The 19,909-nt window shown below is 40.2% G+C and overlaps 1 protein-coding gene across 1 annotated transcript in view; it reads right to left on the reverse strand.

Moving 5' to 3' along the window:
- The window catches only part of LOC144332697 (embryonic stem cell-related gene protein-like), a 65,855-nt gene extending 57,084 nt beyond the window's left edge, over nt 1-8,771 (reverse strand). Inside the window, exon 1 of the mRNA XM_077953193.1 lies at nt 8,249-8,771. The gene's annotated coding sequence lies outside the window, so the exon portion shown is untranslated. The remainder of the gene's footprint in view (nt 1-8,248) is intronic.
- Nucleotides 8,772-19,909: the final 11,138 nt, after the last annotated feature.

Consider the following 19,909-nt stretch of genomic DNA (forward strand, 5'->3'; position numbering starts at 1 on the left):
AACTGTCTTCAATTATGGAAATTACGTGCAATGATAGCCCCTTGAAATGTGACTAGTGTGAGTGGGGAATTAAATTTAGAAGTTTATTAAATTTAAATCAATTTACATTTAAATAGCCACATATGGCTAGTGGCTGTTATATTAGACAGTGCATCTATATACAATGGCCTGCTCCTATCTAGAATCAACTTTGCTTTTATAATTGAGCCTTCTTTCTTCTTCTTCTTCTTCTTTTTTTTTTTTTTTTTTGTTTCTAAGCACTTTTAATTTATTTATTTATTTTACTTTCTCAATTTTTATTTTAGGCTTTGGGGTACATGTATAAGTTTGTTACACGGGTAAATTGCATGTCACTGGGATTTGGTGTACAAATGATTTTGTCACCCAAGTAGTTAGCACAGTACATGACGGGTTGGTTTTTTACCTTCACCCTCTTCCCATCCTCGCCCCTCAGTTAGGTTCCAGTGTCTATTGTTCCTTTGTTTGTGTCCATGTGTACTCAATATTTTGCTCCCACTTATAAGTAAGAACATGTGGTATTTGGTTTCCTGTTCCTGCATTAATTTACTTAGGATAATGACCTCCAGCTGCATCCCTGTTGCTCCAAAAGACATGATCTCCTTCTTTTTTATGGCTGCATAGTATTCCATAGTGTATATGTGCCACATTTTCTTTGTACAGTCCATCATTGATGGGCACCTAGGTTGATTCCACGTCTTTGCTATTGTGAATAGTGCTGCAATGAACATACGGGTGCATATGTCTTTTCAATAGAAAAATGTATATTTCTTTTGGATATATACCCAGAAATGGGATTGCTGGATCGAATGGTAGTTCTGAGTTCTTTGAGAAACCTCCAAACTGCTTTCTACAGTGGCTGAACTAATTTACATTCCCACCAGCAGTATATAGGCATTACCTTTTCTCTGCAATCTCACCAGCACCTTTAGTTTTTGATTTTTTAAGAGCAGCCATTCTGACTGGTGTGAAATGGTATGTCATTGTGGTTTTGATTTCATTTCTCTAATGATCAGTGATGTTGAGCATTTTTCATGCACTTATTGGCCATGCGTATGCTTTCCTTTGAGACATGCAGTTGACCCTTCTTTCTCTTGCATAATCTTTTTGTCTGTCCTGTGAATCCTTCCTATCAGCATGCTAAAATGTTATTTACCTTTTTTTTTAAGTGCTGTTACTTTGACCCCCATCCCTCTGTGACTACCCACACCATTTTCTGTTTCTATATAGCGAAACTCCTCAAAAGACTTCTCTATACCTCAGCTGTCCTACACAGCAGCCACTGGCCACATATGGCTATATGCATTTAAACTAACTGAAATTAAATAAAATGTAAAATTCAGTTCCTGAATTTCACTGTCCATGTTCCAATCACTCAATAGTCACGTGTGGCTCTTGGCTTTGCACTGAGGAGAGACAGATACAGAATATTTCTATCATCTCAGGAAGTTCTATTAGGCTTTGATAGAACTTTAAGCACTGATAGGAACAGGAGGGAGGGCCAAGTAAATGGGTACCTTGCTGGTAGTTTGGTAGATTTGGTGCTGGAAGGATAAGAAAATTGTCTCCTAATTATTCTTTTTTTTTTTTATCAGTGGAATGAAAAATAAGTTCATCAGCTGAGAGTGAGGAAAAGAGAAACGACGCAGCAAGTATGAGAAGGAGAAGGTAGAAAACAACCTTTCCAGAGAGCAGGAGAGTGAATTGATAAAGGAAATAAAGAGTAGATGTTCCTCCTCTTCCTTAGCCTGGTTATGAAATTAAAGACAATAGAAATCATTATGTTTTCTTTTCATATTATTGTTGTTGTTCTCAGTGTTGCTATTAAAGAGGTCGTCCTTAACACTGGGCAGTCTAGATGGAGATGGAAGCATGAGCCAATTTTTCATCTACTCCTTTTCCCCTGTAATTACTTTGAAATCAGGGATCACTGAGAAATCTCACTGTCGTGTTACGACCACAACGTACACAGCAGGAAGGAAGGGGAGGTTCCTTCCTGGAGATGTTTTGCAGTGATAAGATGCGGGCACTTCCTCAGTCAAGGGTCTTTTGATTTTAAGAAAGAGAAACCAACCCAAACAAACTTGAACAAGAAAAGGAGATGGACTATAATGATACATGGGTGCCTCCTGGAACTCACAGGAGTACAGCTGGTCCTTACAGGAGCTTGACCCTGGGGGAGCCAGGAGACTAGAAAGTTCTCAGGAACAGGCAGAATCATGTTTCAAATCTCTGTATCTCTCTCCCTCTTCCCCAACCCCCCGCTCCCATAAATATGGTCTCTCATGTCTTCTCCACAAGAAGCATTCTTTTGTCTTCTCTACAGAAAAGACCACTTTTCTCTACAGCATTCTCAGCACACTTGATGGGTAAAAGATGGCCACTCCCATAACGTCCTCAGTTCTTATTACCTCAGAACAAGCAAACTTCTCAGAGAAACAAGAGCATCTCAGTCTTAGTTACAAAGTTCTGAGAGAATCTGATTAGTCGAACTTAGGACAACTGCCCAATGTGGGTTCAAAGAACTCTGCTGGGGGACATGGCCACAGGTACAAACTTGACTTCCAAGGCCCATTCCCCCAGAGTGTGGGGCAGTTCTCAGAGCTCCTTGGCTCCACCCTCTGGGAAGTCCTTTCTGTTCTATTACCTGCCTTGGTCACACTTGAAGTAGGTATTGAGCCACACAGCTTTCCACATCCTGCCCTGAATTAGGGTGGTGCCTCTGGCTTTTTAGACCAGGCTTACAGTTTCTTTGTACTACTGAACGACTCCCTCAAAAACCAGGAGGCCCCATCTATCTGCTTCCAGACATTTCCATGAGCAAATAACCATATTTAGAATTCTCTTTGAGGGACTTTTTTTATTTCTGCTTTATTCTTTTGCTTTCTTGTCCTCAAAACATCCTCCCTCTCCCTCTCCCTCTCCCCCGCACCTCTGTGGCCAGTACCTTGATTCAAGTAATTTTATCTTCTAAAGTTTTAACAAGTTGTAAAAGTTGATCTAACCTTTGCCCTGAGGCATTTAATCAACTGATACACACACAAGTATGTATGTATGTATCTAGGTGTATGTGTGTGTGTGTGTATACATATATATATATTTTTTTTCTTTCTTTCTTTTTTCCTAGCAGTTTTACTCAAAGCCTTTAAACTCTTCAGATTCCGGATCTAAAAGCAGTTGGCTGTTTCAAATTTATAAGATTCTAAATTTTTGGATTATTTTTATTCCCTTTTATCATTCGTTATAAACTGGTCATTTCTTTCCGGAGTTGCTTCTCTCTCTCTCTCTCTCTCCCCTCCCAGTACTTTGCCAAACACAACCAGTAGCAACCACGTATATAATAGCAGCACTAACTTTCCTCTGAACTATAAGTTCAATAGGTGAATGGTCTTGCAAGGTAATCACAAGCAAAACCTTTACCAAATGTTTTGCCTTCTTCCCAGCATCTGATATCAGTTTCCTCTCTGTCATCACCTGACTGCTAAGCCAGTCTTTTAATTTTTTTTCAACAGCTTACCACTACTGGCCCCAGTTTTTGTTTTTTTGTTTCCAGTCAGCATAAGTTTTTTTACATTGCAGTAGCAACTTTCCCCTGGAATCTCAGTGGCCTTAATACAATAAAGGTGCAGGTCTGATTGAGTCAGGTGAGTTCCCTAGGCAACTGCCCTGTGTGATGAAGTGGCTCAGTTATTGAAAAGGTTTCTGTCATTGGTTCTGTCATCTCAAGTCATGACCTTCGAAATTGACCAACCAAAGGAAAAGATCACAGGGAAAATTCACACCTGCTTTTCTAAGCTTTGATCCTGAAGTGAGACATATCACTGCTACTCAAAGTCCATTGACCAGGATTGGTTTTACCACTTCACCTAACTAGACAGCACTGGAAGTTATCTCTTCCATCGTCCTCAGCATGTTGAGAGAGCAGAGCTGTGAGATCAAAACAGCCTGGACAGTGGGGCCCCTACAGTGAGGACCCCTGCCCTGGAGAGTGGCCCAACTGCACAGGAATTTACATGAGTGAGAAACAAAATTTTGTTGAAATAATAGCCTGGCATTTGAAAATTTAATTATTCTTGCAACAGTCCATCCTATCCTGATTAATTCAGGAACCAGAAGATAGGAGTGAATGAAACAACATAGTTTATTTTCCCTGAAGCAATTGTCATTCCAATCAAAATACCAACAGGATTTTTTTGGAGACTGACAAAATGTAATAAAGCTCCAGTGGAATAATAGAGGAGTGAGAATAGCCGATACAACTGTAAATGAAATAATGAGGAAGAACTAGTTTTATCCACTATTAAGATATTTTATAGGTAGAGAAATTATGAGAAATAAGAAAGCTGTTAGTGGAGATAAAAACCCCAGAAACAGACCCAAATACACTTAAGAACTTAAAGTATTAATATTAATATAAGGCCATGTGCAGTGGCTCAGGCCTGTAATCTCAGCACTTTGGGAGGCTGAGGTGGCTGTATCACTTGAGCTCAAGAGTTCGAGACCAGCCTGAGCAACATTGCAAAACCCTGTCTCTACAAAAAATATAAAAATTAGCTGGGTGTGGTGGTGCATGCCCGTAGTCACAGCTGGTTGGGAGGCTGAAGTGGAAAGATTACTTGAGCCCTGAAGGCCAAGTCTGCATGAGCCATGATTGTGCCACTGCACTCCAGCCTAGGTGACAGAGTGAGACTTTGTCTCAAAAAATAAATAAATAAAATAAAATATAAATAAAGTGGTATTTTAAAATTAGTGGGAGAATATGAATAATTCAGTAATGTTGTGATGAACATGCCATTGGGGGCAAAAGTGCGGAAGTATCTTACACCCAGATAAATTCTATGTGGATCAATAACTTGAATGTAAAATATGAAACCATAATAATACTAGAAAAATCATTGGTCTTTTTCTCATAATTTTTAACTGAGGAAAAGTGACAGACATAAAAGATAAGATTGACAAATTTACTTATATAAAAATTAAAACTTTTTCAAGACAAGAATACCATAAACAAAGTCAAAAGATAAACCACAGGATAGAAAAAAAAAGTCTACAATTTATATAACAGGAAGAGGGTAATTTCTTTTATATACAAAGCAATTAAAAAATCAGCAACAGAAAACTGAACAATTCAATAGAAAAATAAGTTTGCAACAAAAACAAAGCAAATAGCCAATAAACACATAAAAATTTTAGCTATCTAAAAAAATCAAGGAAATGTAAGTTAAAACAAGATATTATTTTTCACTTTGTATATTTTGCAAAAATACTGTAGCTTGCACCCCCCCACCCAACCCCAATCTATGGTTTTACTTTCTGAGGTTTCAGTTACCCCTGGTCAGCCACAGTCTGGAATTTTCCATTTCATATTTTCAGACTGCAGCTGACCAGGGGTAACTAAAACTTCAGAAAACAAAATATTAAATGGAAAATTCCAGAAACAACTTATATATTTTAAATTGTGTAGCATGGTATAATCCCATGGATAAAGGAGGACTACTGTAAAATGTTGATCTTACTCAGGAGTGTGGGAAGCCGGACCACTCATGTATTATTAATGGAATGTAAATTGCTACAACCTTTTTGGAAAGCAATTTGGCAATAACTATTAAAATTTAACAAGCACATTATCTTAAACTCAGTAATTCTTCTTTCAGGAATTTTTCCCAAGGAAACACTTTCACAAGGAGGCAAATATATACTGTATAGGAGTAGCATGATACTATTATTTGTAATAGTAAAAAAACAAAAGTGAAATTTAAATGCCCATCAAGAGAGGATTAAATAAACTATAGTGGCTCTGTAAAACGGGGTATTACGTAGCTGTTCCAAAGAATCAATGCATTTCTATGCCTTGATATGAAAAGTATCCAAACTAAACTGTTTTAAGTAGGGAGAAAAAGGTAGAATACATTATCATTATAAGTGAAAATTCCTAGAATCACGTTTATACGTATATTTATATACATGTATGTACATACATACAAATTTCTGAGAAAAAAGAAATAATAGCTATGATCATGTTCAGCTATAATTACATAAAATATGGATTTGTAAGTAAGGATGTAGGCATTTATATTTCATACCCATTTGTAAGTTTTACAGTTTATGAATTTATTGCTTTATGGTTAAAAACAAGATGTTAAACTATTAATCCTTTCATGCAAATGTTAATTCTGTCTTTCTACCATTCAATCTATATCTCAAAAAATTTGCACATACAAAAAAGTAAGGACCAAAGTTGTGGACATTCAGAACATGATACAAATGAGTAAACGAAGTCACCAATCATAATGAGAGGGGAGCACAATCTTTAGAAAATCAAGTCCTGTTTCCACAGCAAGGAAAAATTCCCCAGGTTAACTGGTAATAGTTCTCTATCAACATTCCAAAAAGAAATTCAGTAATAATAGTAGTAGTAGCTGACATTTACTGAGTAGTGACTAAGTTGGATTCAGCACTCAGCCGTTTTACATGCATCTTTTCTCTTTTTTTTTTTGAGGCAGAGTCTTGCTTGGTCGCCCAGGTTGGAGTGCAGTGACACAATCTCGGCTCATTGCAACCTTAGCCTCCCGGGTTCAAGTGATTCTCCTACCTCAGCCTCCCGAGTAGCTGGGATTACAGGCGCGCACCACCAGGCCTGGCTAATTTTTGTATTTTAGTAGAGACAAGGTTTCACCATGTTGGCCAGGCAGGTCTCAAACTCCCGACCTCAAGTGATCCGCCCACCTTGGCCTCCCAAAGTGCTGGGATTATAGGCATGAGCCCCAGCTGGCCAGGAATCTTCTCATTGAATCCCACAGACTCCATGTGGCAGGGGCACTATTGCCAGTCCCATTCTACAAATGAGGAAACTAAAGATCAGAGAGTGAAATTAAGAAATCACACAAGAGACTCAGGGCTTGAGTTTCAAAGCACTTGTAATATGCTTCACTGCTGATTCCACCACTTACTATGTGTCCTCAGTCAAGTGGCTCTGCCAGAAGCGTTTGAACCAGAGGGCTCCATCTTGAATAAGGGCTGGGTAAAATAAGGCTGAGAATTACTGTACTGCATTACCCGGAGGTTAAGGCATTCTAAGCCACAGGAAGAGATAGGAGGTCCACACAAGATATACAAGGTCATAAAGACCTTGCTGATAAAACAGGTTGCAGTAAAGAAGCCAGACAAAACCCACCCAAACCAAGAATGACAATGAGAGTGACCTCTGGTCATCCTCACTGCTACACTCCCACCGGGACCATGACAGTTTACAAATGCCATGACAATGTCAGGAAGTTACCCTATAGCATCTAAAAAGGGGAGCAACCCTCCATTCCTGGAACTGCCCACCTCTTTCCGGGAAAACTCATGAATAATCCATCCCTTGTTTAGCATATAATCAAGAAATAACCATAAAAATGGGCAATCAGCATCCCTCAGGGCTGCTCTGCCTATGGAGTAGCCATTCTTTTATTCCTTTACTTTCCTAATAAACTTGCTTTCACTTTGCTCTATGGACACGCCTGGAATTCTTTCTTGCACGAGATCCAACAACTCTCTTGGGTTCTGGACCGAGACCCCTTTCCGGTAATATCTTCACATTCCCCTTCAATAAAATGTGCATAGTGATAGAGCCTACTTGGCAGAGTTGTAGCAGGGATTCACTGAGAAAACACACGTTGATATGCTTAACTTAGTGCCTGTTACATGGTAAGTCCTCAGAAACGTTAAACACTGTTCTTATTTTTGTTGCTGTAACAAGGTTTGTTCGTGATATGGTCTCTACTGAGCTGTCCACATTGTTTCCATGCCACCTCCTGGCCACCTTGCGCTTCCCCTGCAGCTGCCCACCCTCTGTGCCTCTGTTCCTCCCTTCCCGAGAGCATTCCTTCCCGCTTCCCACCCCTTCTGCACCCACTGACTCCTACTTACCTTTTTTTTTTTTTTTTTTTCTTTTGAGACGGAGTCTCGCTCTGTCGCCCAGGCTGGAGTGCAGTGGCCGCATCTCAGCTCACTGCAAGCTCCGCCTCCCGGGTCTACGCCATTCTCCTGCCTCAGCCTCCCGAGTAGCTGGGACTAGAGGCGCCCGCCACCTCACCCGGCTAGTTTTTTGTATTTTTTAGTAGAGACGGGGTTTCACCGTATTAGCCAGGCTGGTCTCGATCTCCTGACCTTGTGATCCGCCCGTCTCGGCCTCCCAAAGTGCTGGGATTACAGGCTTGAGCCACCGCGCCCGGCGACTCCTACTTACCTTTAAGACTTGCTTGAACTATCACTTCTTCCAGGAAGCTTTCCTTGACCTCGTGTGAGTTAGGTGCTCCTTCTGTGAGCTGCAGTAGGAGCCTGTGCTTTCCTCTCCTATTGTATTTATCAAACGGCAACACCGTAACTTTCTACCCTCTTAGTCTGCCACCACCCACTAGTCTGTGAGTTCCTGAAACGACAGAAACTGTGACTACTTTATCTGGGTTCCTCCAGTACTTAGTCCACAACTTGACAATTAATATTTGCTAAGCAATTTAACTGGTGAGTGAAAGAAGATTAGGCAACTCCCATGACTACTTGTCCTGGGACCTCTGCTGACTACTCCCAGGAGGTTATTCCTTTTTGAAAGTGGGATATAAGTCAGGCAAACAGAATTATTCATTAAATTATTACTGCTATTTGCTTCTATTACTATCCTAGGTGCTGAGACCACCATAGTGTCAAAAAACAAAATTACAACAAATTTAGTGTAAAGATCTAATTGGCTTTTATTCATAATTCTAGAATCAGGCACCATCTCATCCTATAAAATAAAGTGGATTTTCCGATGAGCTAAGCAGAGGAGGCTGGCTTTATAGGCAGAAAAGGGCTGAAGAAAACAGAAACAGGGAACAAAAAGCAGATGGTTTGTTTCAAGGTTAGTACCCTGATAGTGTTAAAACAGAGGGGACTTCCTGGTCATACCCTCTCAAGGTAAGCTGGTCCTCTTTTGATTAGTTGCTGTGAATCTCATTCTGTCTCTATTTTTTTATTAGAAAGCTGGCCTATTTCAGAGTTCAGTTTGATTATGTGACATTTAACATGAATGACTCCATTCTGGTCTGCTGGGCCTAGTGCAGAAGCCCAGTCCAAAACAATGGTCTCCCATAAATTTCATTTAACAATAGTAAACAAGATAAAGTATTCTGCCTCCCTGGTGGTTACAGTCCATAAATCGATGGGAAGATAATCAAAATAGTGTTAAGTTATAGAACAAAAGTAGAACAAAATTAAGCGTAGGGAGTGATGGGGACAAGTGGCTAATTTAGACTGGGTGGTCAGGGAAGACCTCTGAGGAGGTAACCTTTAGGCTGAGACCTTAATAATAAGAAGGATAAAATCTTATGAAAATCAGGAGCAGAGAAACTTGAAAGACACTGGGTGGGCATGAGTCTGCGTTTTCACAAGAAGAGGGTCAGTGTGCCCAGGGCCCAATTTCACCAAATGAGGTCAGAAGGGGTCATGACCAGCCCTGGTAAGAAAAGACCACGATAAGCTGTCTTGATTTTGTTCTGCCCACAACAGGAAGCCACAAAAGGGTTTTTACAAAAGGGAGTGAGATGATCTGACTTAATATTTGGAGATTACTCTGGTCTCTGTGCAGAATAGGAATTGTACCAAGTTCTCACAGTAGTTCTGTGAGACGATTGCAACTTGGAGCTAGAGATAAAGAAAAGAGGATGAATTGAGGCTGTCTTGGGGAAGATGACAGGACTCGCTGATGGAGTATATGAAGGGAGCAGCACGGGACAAGAGGAATCAAGACTGATTCCTGTGTGAGACTGGAGCCACAGTGTAGTAGATGGTGGTGTCATTTCCAAAGTTGATAGAGAGACTAGAGGAGAAATGAGTTTGAGGGACAGAGGTGGAAGGAACCCAAAGTTCTGTTTGGGGAATGTGAGGTAGAGATGCTATTAGACGTTTAATAAAGAGGCAGCCAGCTACCTCTACAAGCCTGAAGCTCAGTGGACAGATCAGGATTGGAACTGTAAACCTGCCAATCATCAGCAAGGAATGACTTTAAACAGGGAGTAGAACAGATAAGCTGGGCCACGTGAATATTGAAAGAGGATGGAGGGAGGAAAAGAAAGAGAAATGGAGGGGAGAGAAGGGGAAAAGAATAAGGTCCCAAATCAATCTTTGCCATCCTCAAAGAGAGGAGATGGAAGAACAGCAACTGACTGGGGAAGGAAATCCACCTAGGAGAGGGTGTGCTATAGAAGCTGAGAGAAGAAAGTGAGAGGTTGAAGAAAGTGCTAAAGGATAGAGTCAGATAAGCAACAAGTGACCAGATTTGGTGAAAGAAGTCATTAATCACATTGATTAGAACCATTTTGGGGAATGATGAGTTCAAAAGCTCAATGACAGTGAGTGAGAGAATGAGAACTGAGAAAGTGGAGACAGTGCCTCTAAACAGCACTTTAAAGACATGTTGTGTGGAAAAACAAGATTGTAACAGGAGGGAGAAAACTCAGGGAAAAGTTTTTTTGGTTTTGGTTCACTTGGTTTTTAAGATGCAAGATTCCGGCACCTTTGTATGCCTTTAGAGTTAGAGAGAGAGGGGCTGGTTGCAGAGCCAGCCTGAAAAGGTCCTGTGAAGGTGAGAGGGACTGGGGTCCAGGAACTAGTGGATGGTAAGGTTGGCCTGAGAGAGCAGCCAGATCCCCCACTGAGGCCTAGGAAAGAGCATGTGGGCAGAGACAGCTGCAGGGTACAGTTGATGAGGGGAAGGTCTAGTCTGCAGCTTGAAGCTTCTTAGTGAAGTTTGAGAGGAAGACATCAGCTACACTATGAGGGAGGGGGAGCAGGTGTTGGAGCTTTGAAGGGAGAGCAGCTATAAAATGCTTCCTCGTAAGATAGGACAGGGAATAACCCAGGGACTGGGAGAACCCATCAATATTTGTGACCCTGAATTAAAGGAAGACTAGTTTTTCCCTTTGCAGAGTAGGTGGATGATATCTTGTTGACCAAGATGGCTCGAGAATGTACCATTCTGGCATCTGAAGGAACAGATCTGGCATGAGGCAGTATTGTGAAGTAGCCATCTCCCCCAGCATGCTTTCCTCACCACTTCTTCCTTCACAGGATCTGGTTTTGTTCAGGTGTTCACACTACTCATGAGATTCACAGGAATGGGAAACCCAACTCTTCCCCAGCTCCAGAAGTGGGTGCTGATATTCTAAAACAATCACCAGATGCCATTCCTTTGCTGCTGCTGATTGATTTGTCCAGGGGCAGGCATGAGACCCAACTTGAACTGATCAGACAGAAGGGAAGGACTTAATTCCAGATGGACACCTGTTCTCTCTCCTACCAGTGAGGAAAAGGAAACGAGACGTCCAGCTGTTGGCTCCAGTCATAAGAGGAAGCTGATGCTGTGGATGAAGAGTGGAGCAATGGAAATAATCTGGGATCCAGTGACATTACTAAACTGCTGATTCAACTAGCCTTTCTTTCTTTCTTTTTCTTTTTTCTTTCTTTTTTTTTTTTTTTTTAAAGAGACAGGGTCTTGCTCTGTCACCTGGACGGGAGTGCAGTGGTGAGATTATAGCTCACTGCAGCCTCCCACTTCTGGGCTCAAATCATCTTTCCTCCTCAGCTTCCCAAGTAGCTAGGACTATAGGTTCATGCCACACACCTGGCTAATTTTTAAATTTTTTTTGTAGAGACTGGATCTTGCTATGTTGCCAAGTTTGGTCTAGAACTCTTAGCCTCGAGTGATGCACCTTCCTCTTGCTCCCAAAGCACAGGGATTACAAAGGCATGAGGCACCATGCCTGACTAACCATGAAGACTGCTTTATCTCTGAATAAATCTCCTTTAAAAAAAAAAAACAAAACCAGCTTTTGTGAGGATTTCTGTTACTTGCAGCAAAAGGGTCCTGATGGACACAATTGTTTTTGCAATGTAGGAGAAATCCTCAAAACTGGCTTTTCCCATGCTTGCCTTCCTCTCAGTTACATGCTCTGCCTAAAGCAAAGTGACTGCTTCCTCAGAAGTCAGGCTTTAAGGTCCCTGGGGCACTTCTGCTTCCACAGTTTAGCTTTACCAAGAGGCCGATATGTTTGTCCACAAGCTGGTTTTGCCAGTTGCACTTGTTTTTGTAACTATGTAAAGCAATGAAATCGGAGTGAGGGAAAGAACTGCTGCTGTCCAAAATCCAAACTGAATGCTTTCCATAAACAGTAAAGGCAAGCTGCTTAGAAAACAAAGTAAATACAAAACAATCTTGGAGTTCCATGCAGGTGAGGCGCAAGTGTACAATAATTGCAAATTTTATTAAATCTAGAATAATTCTGAACTCAGATTGTTCCCCAATTGTCCTTCAGTTCCGGCTCTACTTTAAAGCTGTTGGGACTGAAAACCACCGACTTTTTAAATAACCACACAAGACTCCTATTAGATGTCACATATCTTAAAAGAGGCCTTGTCCCTTCAAAATACTGTCAAATGAAAGAATATTTATATGTTTTACTTTAGTAAAATATTCAAAATGTTTTCCATTTTCAGTGTTTCTTTGCTCTAACTGACTAGCTGTTTTAACTGATTACCCAATTAGCTACCAGTCTGGTGGCGTCTGAGTAAATGTACCCCTGTTCCTCTTTAGCCCCCTCGCCCACCTGGTCAACCTACGGCCCTCAGTCTCTTTCCTTTCTCCATCTTGTCAGCACAGAACCGCACAGCATCAATAACAACTGGTTTTTACAAAATTATAATTTCAATATCAAGAGTATCTTTCTTTTTCTTTTCTTTTCTTTTTTTTTTTTTTTTTTTTTTTTTTTTGAGAGGGAGTCTTGCTCTGTCACCCAGGCTGGAGTGCAGTGGTGCGATCTTGGCTCACTGCAAGCTCCACCTCCCGGGTTCACGCCATTCTCCTGCCTCAGCCTCCAGAGTAGCTGGGACTGCAGGTGCCCGCCACCACACCCCGCTACTTTTTTTTTTTTTTGTATTTTTGGTGGAGACGGGGTTTCACCATGTTAGCCAGGATGGTCTGGATCTCCTGAGCTCGTGATTCACCCTCCTCGGCCTCCCAAAGTGCTGGGATCACAGGCGTGAGTCAACGCACCTGGCTGAGTATTTTTCATTTTAATAAAAGTTCTGGGAGGATCTACACTAAAGTGTTAACTGCTATTTCTGCATGAAGAGACTGTGGACTTTTTTCTTATTTTCATGTATGAGGATAATAATGATGCATACTAGTATTGACTTGGTCATAACAAAATAAAAATAATCTTTTAACCCAAGAACAAAGAATATTTTGTCTTTTTATGAGAATTTACTTTTTTTTTTTTTTTTTTTGAGACGGAGTCTCGCTCTGTCGCCCAGGCTGGAGTGCAGTGGCCGGATCTCAGCTCACTGCAAGCTCCGCCTCCCAGGTTCACATCATTCTCCTGCCTCAGCCTCTCGAGTAGCTGGGACTACAGGCGCCCGCCACCACGCCCGGCTAGTTTTTTTGTATTTTTTTTAGTAGGGACGGGGTTTCACTGTGTTAGCCGGGGTTTCACTGTGTTAGCCAGGATGGTCTCGATCTCCTGACCTCGTGATCCGCCCGTCTCGGCCTCCCAAAGTGCTGGGATTACAGGCTTGAGCCACCGCGCCCGGCCTGAGAATTTACTTTTTACAAAGAACTTTTAGGTCCATTGTATCAATGGTACTTCATAACTACCCTACAAAGAAAACATTTATTCCTGCTTCCCGATGAGGAAACCAAAATGGGAGAAGGGGAAACCATGTGGCCTCAGAGGACAAAGCTAGGAAGAAATAGAGCCTGTTTAGATGCCCAGGTCCCTGATGTCTGCTTCAAGTGGTTTTTTGCTTTCCTCTAAATCACTAAAGATTTAATGAAAACAGATTGATCATAGCTAAATATGCTACCTCTGTCAGAATGAAGAGAATTTAGCAATATAAAAAAATAGAGTTTTAAGCGATGAAAGCGCAAGTCCAGAAGAAAACTGGGAGAGGAGGAAGGCTTTCGCAGCACCACTGGGCACTTCCATACAAGGCCAGTGTCATATAGGATATGGTGGCTTCCTTTCTTGATCAACCACCCGCCAAGACTTCAAATCAGCTCTATTGGTCTGTACTGGGAAATGTGGGCCCACTGTTTAATCTCTTTGGGCTCCATCATTGTGTTCTATTAAACAGGAGGGACGATACCTAGTCACAAGACTGTTGTCAGAATTTGAAATAATGTTGTATATAAAGCCCTTAACACAGCAGCTGATGGGTTCTAGCATTGTCATCATAATGGCAACTAGTAATATTGTTGGTAGTAATCACACCACTGCTGCTTTAATAGGAAGTAAAGGACTTGCTGAGTGCCACCAGGTTGATGGGCACTAATGCTGGAAGATCATGAATCAGAACAACACACTCTCTAAGGATTCATCAAAACTCTTAGAAGGACCTGGTGATGACATTGGGTCCATCTGGATAATCCAAGATAACCTTCCCATCTCGAGGTCTTTAATAAAGACCCATTTGCCATATAAGGCAACAGTCATAGGTTCCAGGGATTAGGACTTAGACATATTTGTATTTGGGAAGCCTACCACAAAACACACTCTGAACTTTTTAAATGAAATATAAGGATTTAATTAAATTTTACAGAATTATTTATAAAAACAACATACCCTTTAATCACTAGCAGAAGAGTAAGAGAAAGAGCTGACTACAGATTCAGAACAGAATGGCATCTTCAAAACACACAGAATGATTTGAGATCAATTGACTGTGTTTCAGTTTCTTTTTCTTTTCTTTTTTCTTTTGAGACAGAGTTTCACTGTTGTTGTCCAGGCTGCAGTGCAATGGCACAATCTCAGCTCACCACAACCTCCGCCCCTGGGTTCAAGTGATTCTCCTGCTTCAGCCTCCCAAGAAGCTAGGATTACCAGCATGCACCACCACGCCCGGCTAATTTTTGTATTTTAGTAGAAACAGGGTTTCACCATGTTGGCCAGGCTGGTCTTGAACTCCCTACCTCAGGTGATCCACCTGCCTCGGCCTCCCAAAGTGCTGGGGTTACAGGCATGAGCCACTGCACCCGGCTAACCAAGTCTTAGTAAATTCAAAAAATTCAAAATAATACCAATCATACTCTTGGACCACACTAGAATAAAACAGAAATCAATACCAAGATGATCTTTCAAAACCACACAATTACATGGAGATTAAACAATTTGCACTGGATTGACTTCTGGGTAAACAATGAATTTAAGGCAGAAATAAAAAATAATTCTTTGAAATAAATGAAAACAGAGGCACAACATACCAAAATCTCTGGGATGCAACAAAAGTAGTGTTAACAAGAAAGTTAAATGCCTACCTCAAAAGGTAGAGAGGTCTCAAATTAACAATCTGGCATCACGCTTAGAGGAACTAGAAAGACAAGAAAAACCAACTCTAAAGCTTAGCACAAGAAAATAAATAACTAGGACTAGGCATGTTGGCTCATGCCTGTAATCCCAGCAGTTTGGGAGGCCAAAGTGGAAAAATGATTAAGTCCAGGGGTTTGAGACCAGCCTGGGTGAGGTGGTAAGACCCCACAGGGCAACACTGCAAAACCCCATCTGTACCAAAATAAAAATAAATATAAATATTAGCCAGGTATGATGGTGTGTGCCTATAGTCCCAGCTACTCGCAAGGCTGAGGTGAGAGGATTGCTTGAGCCCAGGAGTTCAAGGTTGCAGAGAGGTATGATCATGCTACTCCACTCCAGCCTGGATAACAGAGCAAGACCATATCTCAATTGAAAGAAAAAAGAAAGAGAAAAGAAGAGAGAAGAAAGAAAGAAAGAAAGAAAGAAAGAAAGAAAGAAAGAAAGAAAGAAAGAAAGAAAGAGAGAGAGAGAGAGAAAGAAGGAAAGAAAGAGAAAGAAAGAAAGAAAAAGAAAGAAAGAAAGGAAGGAAGGAAGGAAGGAGGAAGGGAGGGAGGGAGGGAAAGAGAGAGAGAGAAAGGAAGGAAGGCAGGCAGGCAGGAAGGAAGGAAAGAAGAGAGAAAGAAAAAGAAAGAAAAAAAGGAAAGAGAAACAGAAAAGAGAGAGAAAGAAAGACAGAAAAACAGAAAGAAACAAAGAAAGAGAAAGAGAGAAAGGGAAAGAAAGAAAGAAGAAAGACAGAAGAGAGAAAGAGAAGGGAGGGAAAGGAAGGGAAGAAAGAAAGAAAGAAAGAAAGAAAGAAAGAAAGAAAGAAAGAAAGAAAGAAAGAAAGAAAGAAAGAAAGGAAGGAAGGAAGGAAGGAAGGAAGGAAGGAAGGAAGGAAGGAGGGAGGGAAAGAGAGAGAGAGAAAGGAAGGCAGGCAGGCAGGCAGGAAGGAAGAGAGAAAGAAAAAGGAAGAAAGAAAAGAAAGAAAGGAAAGAGAGAAAGAAAGAAAGAAAAGAGAGAGAAAGAAAGAAAAACAAAGAAACAAAAAAAGAAAGAAAGAGAGAAAGGGAAAGAAAGGAAGAAAGAAAGAAGAAAGAAGAGAGAAAGAGAAGGGAGGGAAAGGAAGGGAAGAAAGAAAGAGAAAGAAAGAAAGAAAGAAAGAAAGAAAGAAAGAAAGAAAGAAAGAGAGAGAGAGAGAGAGAGAGAAAGAAAGAAAGAAAGAAAGAAAGAAAGAAAGAAAGAAAGAAAGAAAGAAAGAAAGAAAGAAAGAAAGAAAGAAAGAAAGAAGGGAGGGAGGGAAAGGAAGGGAAGAAAGAAAGATGGGGGAAGGCAAGGAGGAAAAGTAAAGAAGGGAGAAAGAGAGGGACGCAGAACAGAACTGAACAAAATTGAGACCCAAAAATCCACACAAAGAATCAACAAAACCAAAAGGTAGCTCTTTCACAGCATAAACAAGATTGATATACTGCTAGTCAGATTAACAAAGATAAAGAGAAGATCCAAATAAACACTAGAACAAAAGACAAAGGTGACATAACAACCGATCCCACAGAAATACATAAGATCCTCAGAGACTATTATTAACACCTCTATGTATACAAAGTAGAAAATCTAGAGGGAATGGAAAAATTCCTGGAAACACACAATCTCCCAAGATTGGATGGGGAGAAAATTAAAACTCTGAACAAAACAAGATTGAGTTCCATAACTGAATTAGTCATAAAAAAAATCTATGAACCAAAAAGAGCCCCAGACCAAATGGATTCAGAGTTGAATTCTACTAGACTTACAAAGAAGAGCTGATACCAATTCTAATTAGAAAAAGTCAAGGAGGAGAGACTCCTCCCTATCTCATTCTACAAAGCCAGCATCACCCTGATACTAAAATCTGGCAAAGGCACACACAAAAACAAAACTACAAGCCAATACCCCTGATGAGCAGAGACACAAAAATCCTCAACAAAATACTAGCAAACTGAACCTAACAGCACGTCAAAAAGTTAATTTACCACAATCAAGTAGATTTTATTACTAGCATGCAAGTTTGGTTCAACATACACAAGTCAATGAATGTGATTTATCACATAAACAGATTTAGAAACAAAACCATATGATCATCTCAATAGATGCAGAAAAGTCTTTTGGTAAAATTCAACATCCTTTCATGATAAAAAAAAATCAACAAATAAGGCATAGAAGGAACATACCTCAAAATAATAAGAGCCATCTATGACAAACCGAAAGCAAGTATCATACTGAACAGCCAAAAGCTGGAAGCATTCCCCTTGAGAATAAGGATGTCCACTCTCACCACTCCTCTTCAACATAGTACTGGAGGTCCTAGTCAGAGCAAGCAAGAGAAGGAAATAAAAGGCATCCAAATGGGAAAGGAAGCCAAACTATCTCTCTTCACTAACAATATAATTCTACACCTAGAAAACCCTAAAGACTTCACTAAAAGCCTCTTAGAACTGATAAACAACTTCACTAAAGTTTCAGAATACAAAATAAATGTACAAAAATCAGTAGTATTTCTATATATCAATAACGTTCAAGTTGAGAGCCTAATAAAAAATGCAATGCCATTTACAATAGTCAAAGAAACCCTAAAAAACCTAGGAATACATCTAACCAAAGAGATGAAAGATCTCTACAAGGCAAAGTACAAAACGCTGCTGAAAGAAATCATAGATGACACAAACAAATAGAAAAACATTGCATAGCCAGGCGCGGTGGCTCACGCCTGTAATCCCAGCACTTTGGGAGGCTGAGGTGGGAGGATAATGAGTTCAGGAGATCGAGACCCTCCTGGTTAACACAGTGAAACCCCGTTACTACTAAAAATACAAAAAAAAAAAAAAAAAAAAAGACTAGCTGGGCGTGGTGGTGGGAGTCTGTGGTCCCAGCTGCTCGGGAGGCTAAGGCAGGAGAATGGTGTGAACGCAGGAGGTGGAGGTTGCAGTGAGCCAGGATCGCGCCACTGCACTCCAGCCTGGGTGACAGAGCGACACTCCGTCTCAAAAAATTTAAAAAAAAAAAGAAAAAAGAAAAACATTGCATGCTCATGAATTGGAAGAATCAGTATTATTAAAATGACCATACTGCCCAAAGCAATCTACAGATTCAGTGCTATTCCTTTCAAACCACCATGTCATCTTTCACAGAATTAGACAAAAACTATTCTAAAATTTATATGGAACCAAAAATTAGCCCAAATAGCCAAGGGAATCCTAAGCAAAAAGAACAAAGCCAGAGGCATGACATTATCCAACTTAAAACTGTACGATAAGCCTACAGTAACCAAAACAGCATGATACCGGTACAAAAACAGACATTTAGACCAATGGAACAGAAGAGAGAACTCTGAAATAAAGCCACAAACCTAAAGCCATCTGATCTTCAACAAGGTTAACAAAAATGAGCAATGGGGAAAGACTCTCTATGCAATAAATGGTGCTGGGATAGCTGGCCTGCCATGTGCAGAAGAATGAAACTGGACCCCTACCTTTCACCACATACAAAGATTAACTGAAGATTGATTAAAGATTAAATGTAAGACCTCAAACTATAAGAATTCTAGAAGAAAACCTAGGAAACACTATTCTGGACATTGGCCTTTGGAAAGAATTTATGACTAAATCCTCCAAAGCAATTGCAACAACAACAACAAAAAGTTGACAAGTGAGACCTAATCAAACTAAAGAGCTTCTCTGCATAGCAAAAGAAACTGTCAACACAGTAAACAGACAACATACAGAATGGGAGAAAATATTCGCAAACTACACATCCAAACAAAGGTCTAATCTAACATAGAGAAACTATAAGGAACTTAAACCATTGAACAAGCAAAAAACAACCTCATTAAAAAAGACATGAACAGACACTTCTCCAAAGAAGATATACAAGAGGCCAAGAAATATATGAAAAAATGGTTCACATCACTAATCATCAGAGAAACTCAAAATCAAAACCACGATGAGTTACCATTCTCATACCTATGAGATGCTATTAGTAAAAAGTTAGTAATAAAAGTAAAATGCTATTAGTAAAAAACTATTAATAAAAGTAAAAATATCAAATGTCATCAAGATTGCAGAAAAAAGGGAATGCTTATACAGTGTTGGTGGGAATGTAAATTAGTTCAGCCCCTGTTTGGAGATTTCTCAAAGTACTAAAGACAGAACTATCACATGACCCAGCAATCCTATTACTAGGTATATATCCAAGAGAAAATAAATTGTTCTGCCAAAAAGATACATGCACATGTATGTTCATCACAGTATTATTCACAATAGCAGACATGGAATGAACCTAGGTGCCCAGCAATGGTGTATTGAATAAAGAAAATGTGGTACATATACATCATAGAATACTATGCAGCCATAAAAAGAATTAAATCATATCCTTTGTAGCAACATGGATGCAGCCGGAGGTCATTACCCTAAGCAAATTTACTCAGGAACTGAAAACTAAAAGCCACATGTTCTCACTTATAAGTGAGAGCTAAACATTGAGTAATCATGGAC

Source organism: Macaca mulatta, chromosome 11 (genome assembly GCF_049350105.2).
Source record: "Macaca mulatta isolate MMU2019108-1 chromosome 11, T2T-MMU8v2.0, whole genome shotgun sequence".
Lineage (NCBI taxonomy): Eukaryota > Metazoa > Chordata > Mammalia > Primates > Cercopithecidae > Macaca > Macaca mulatta.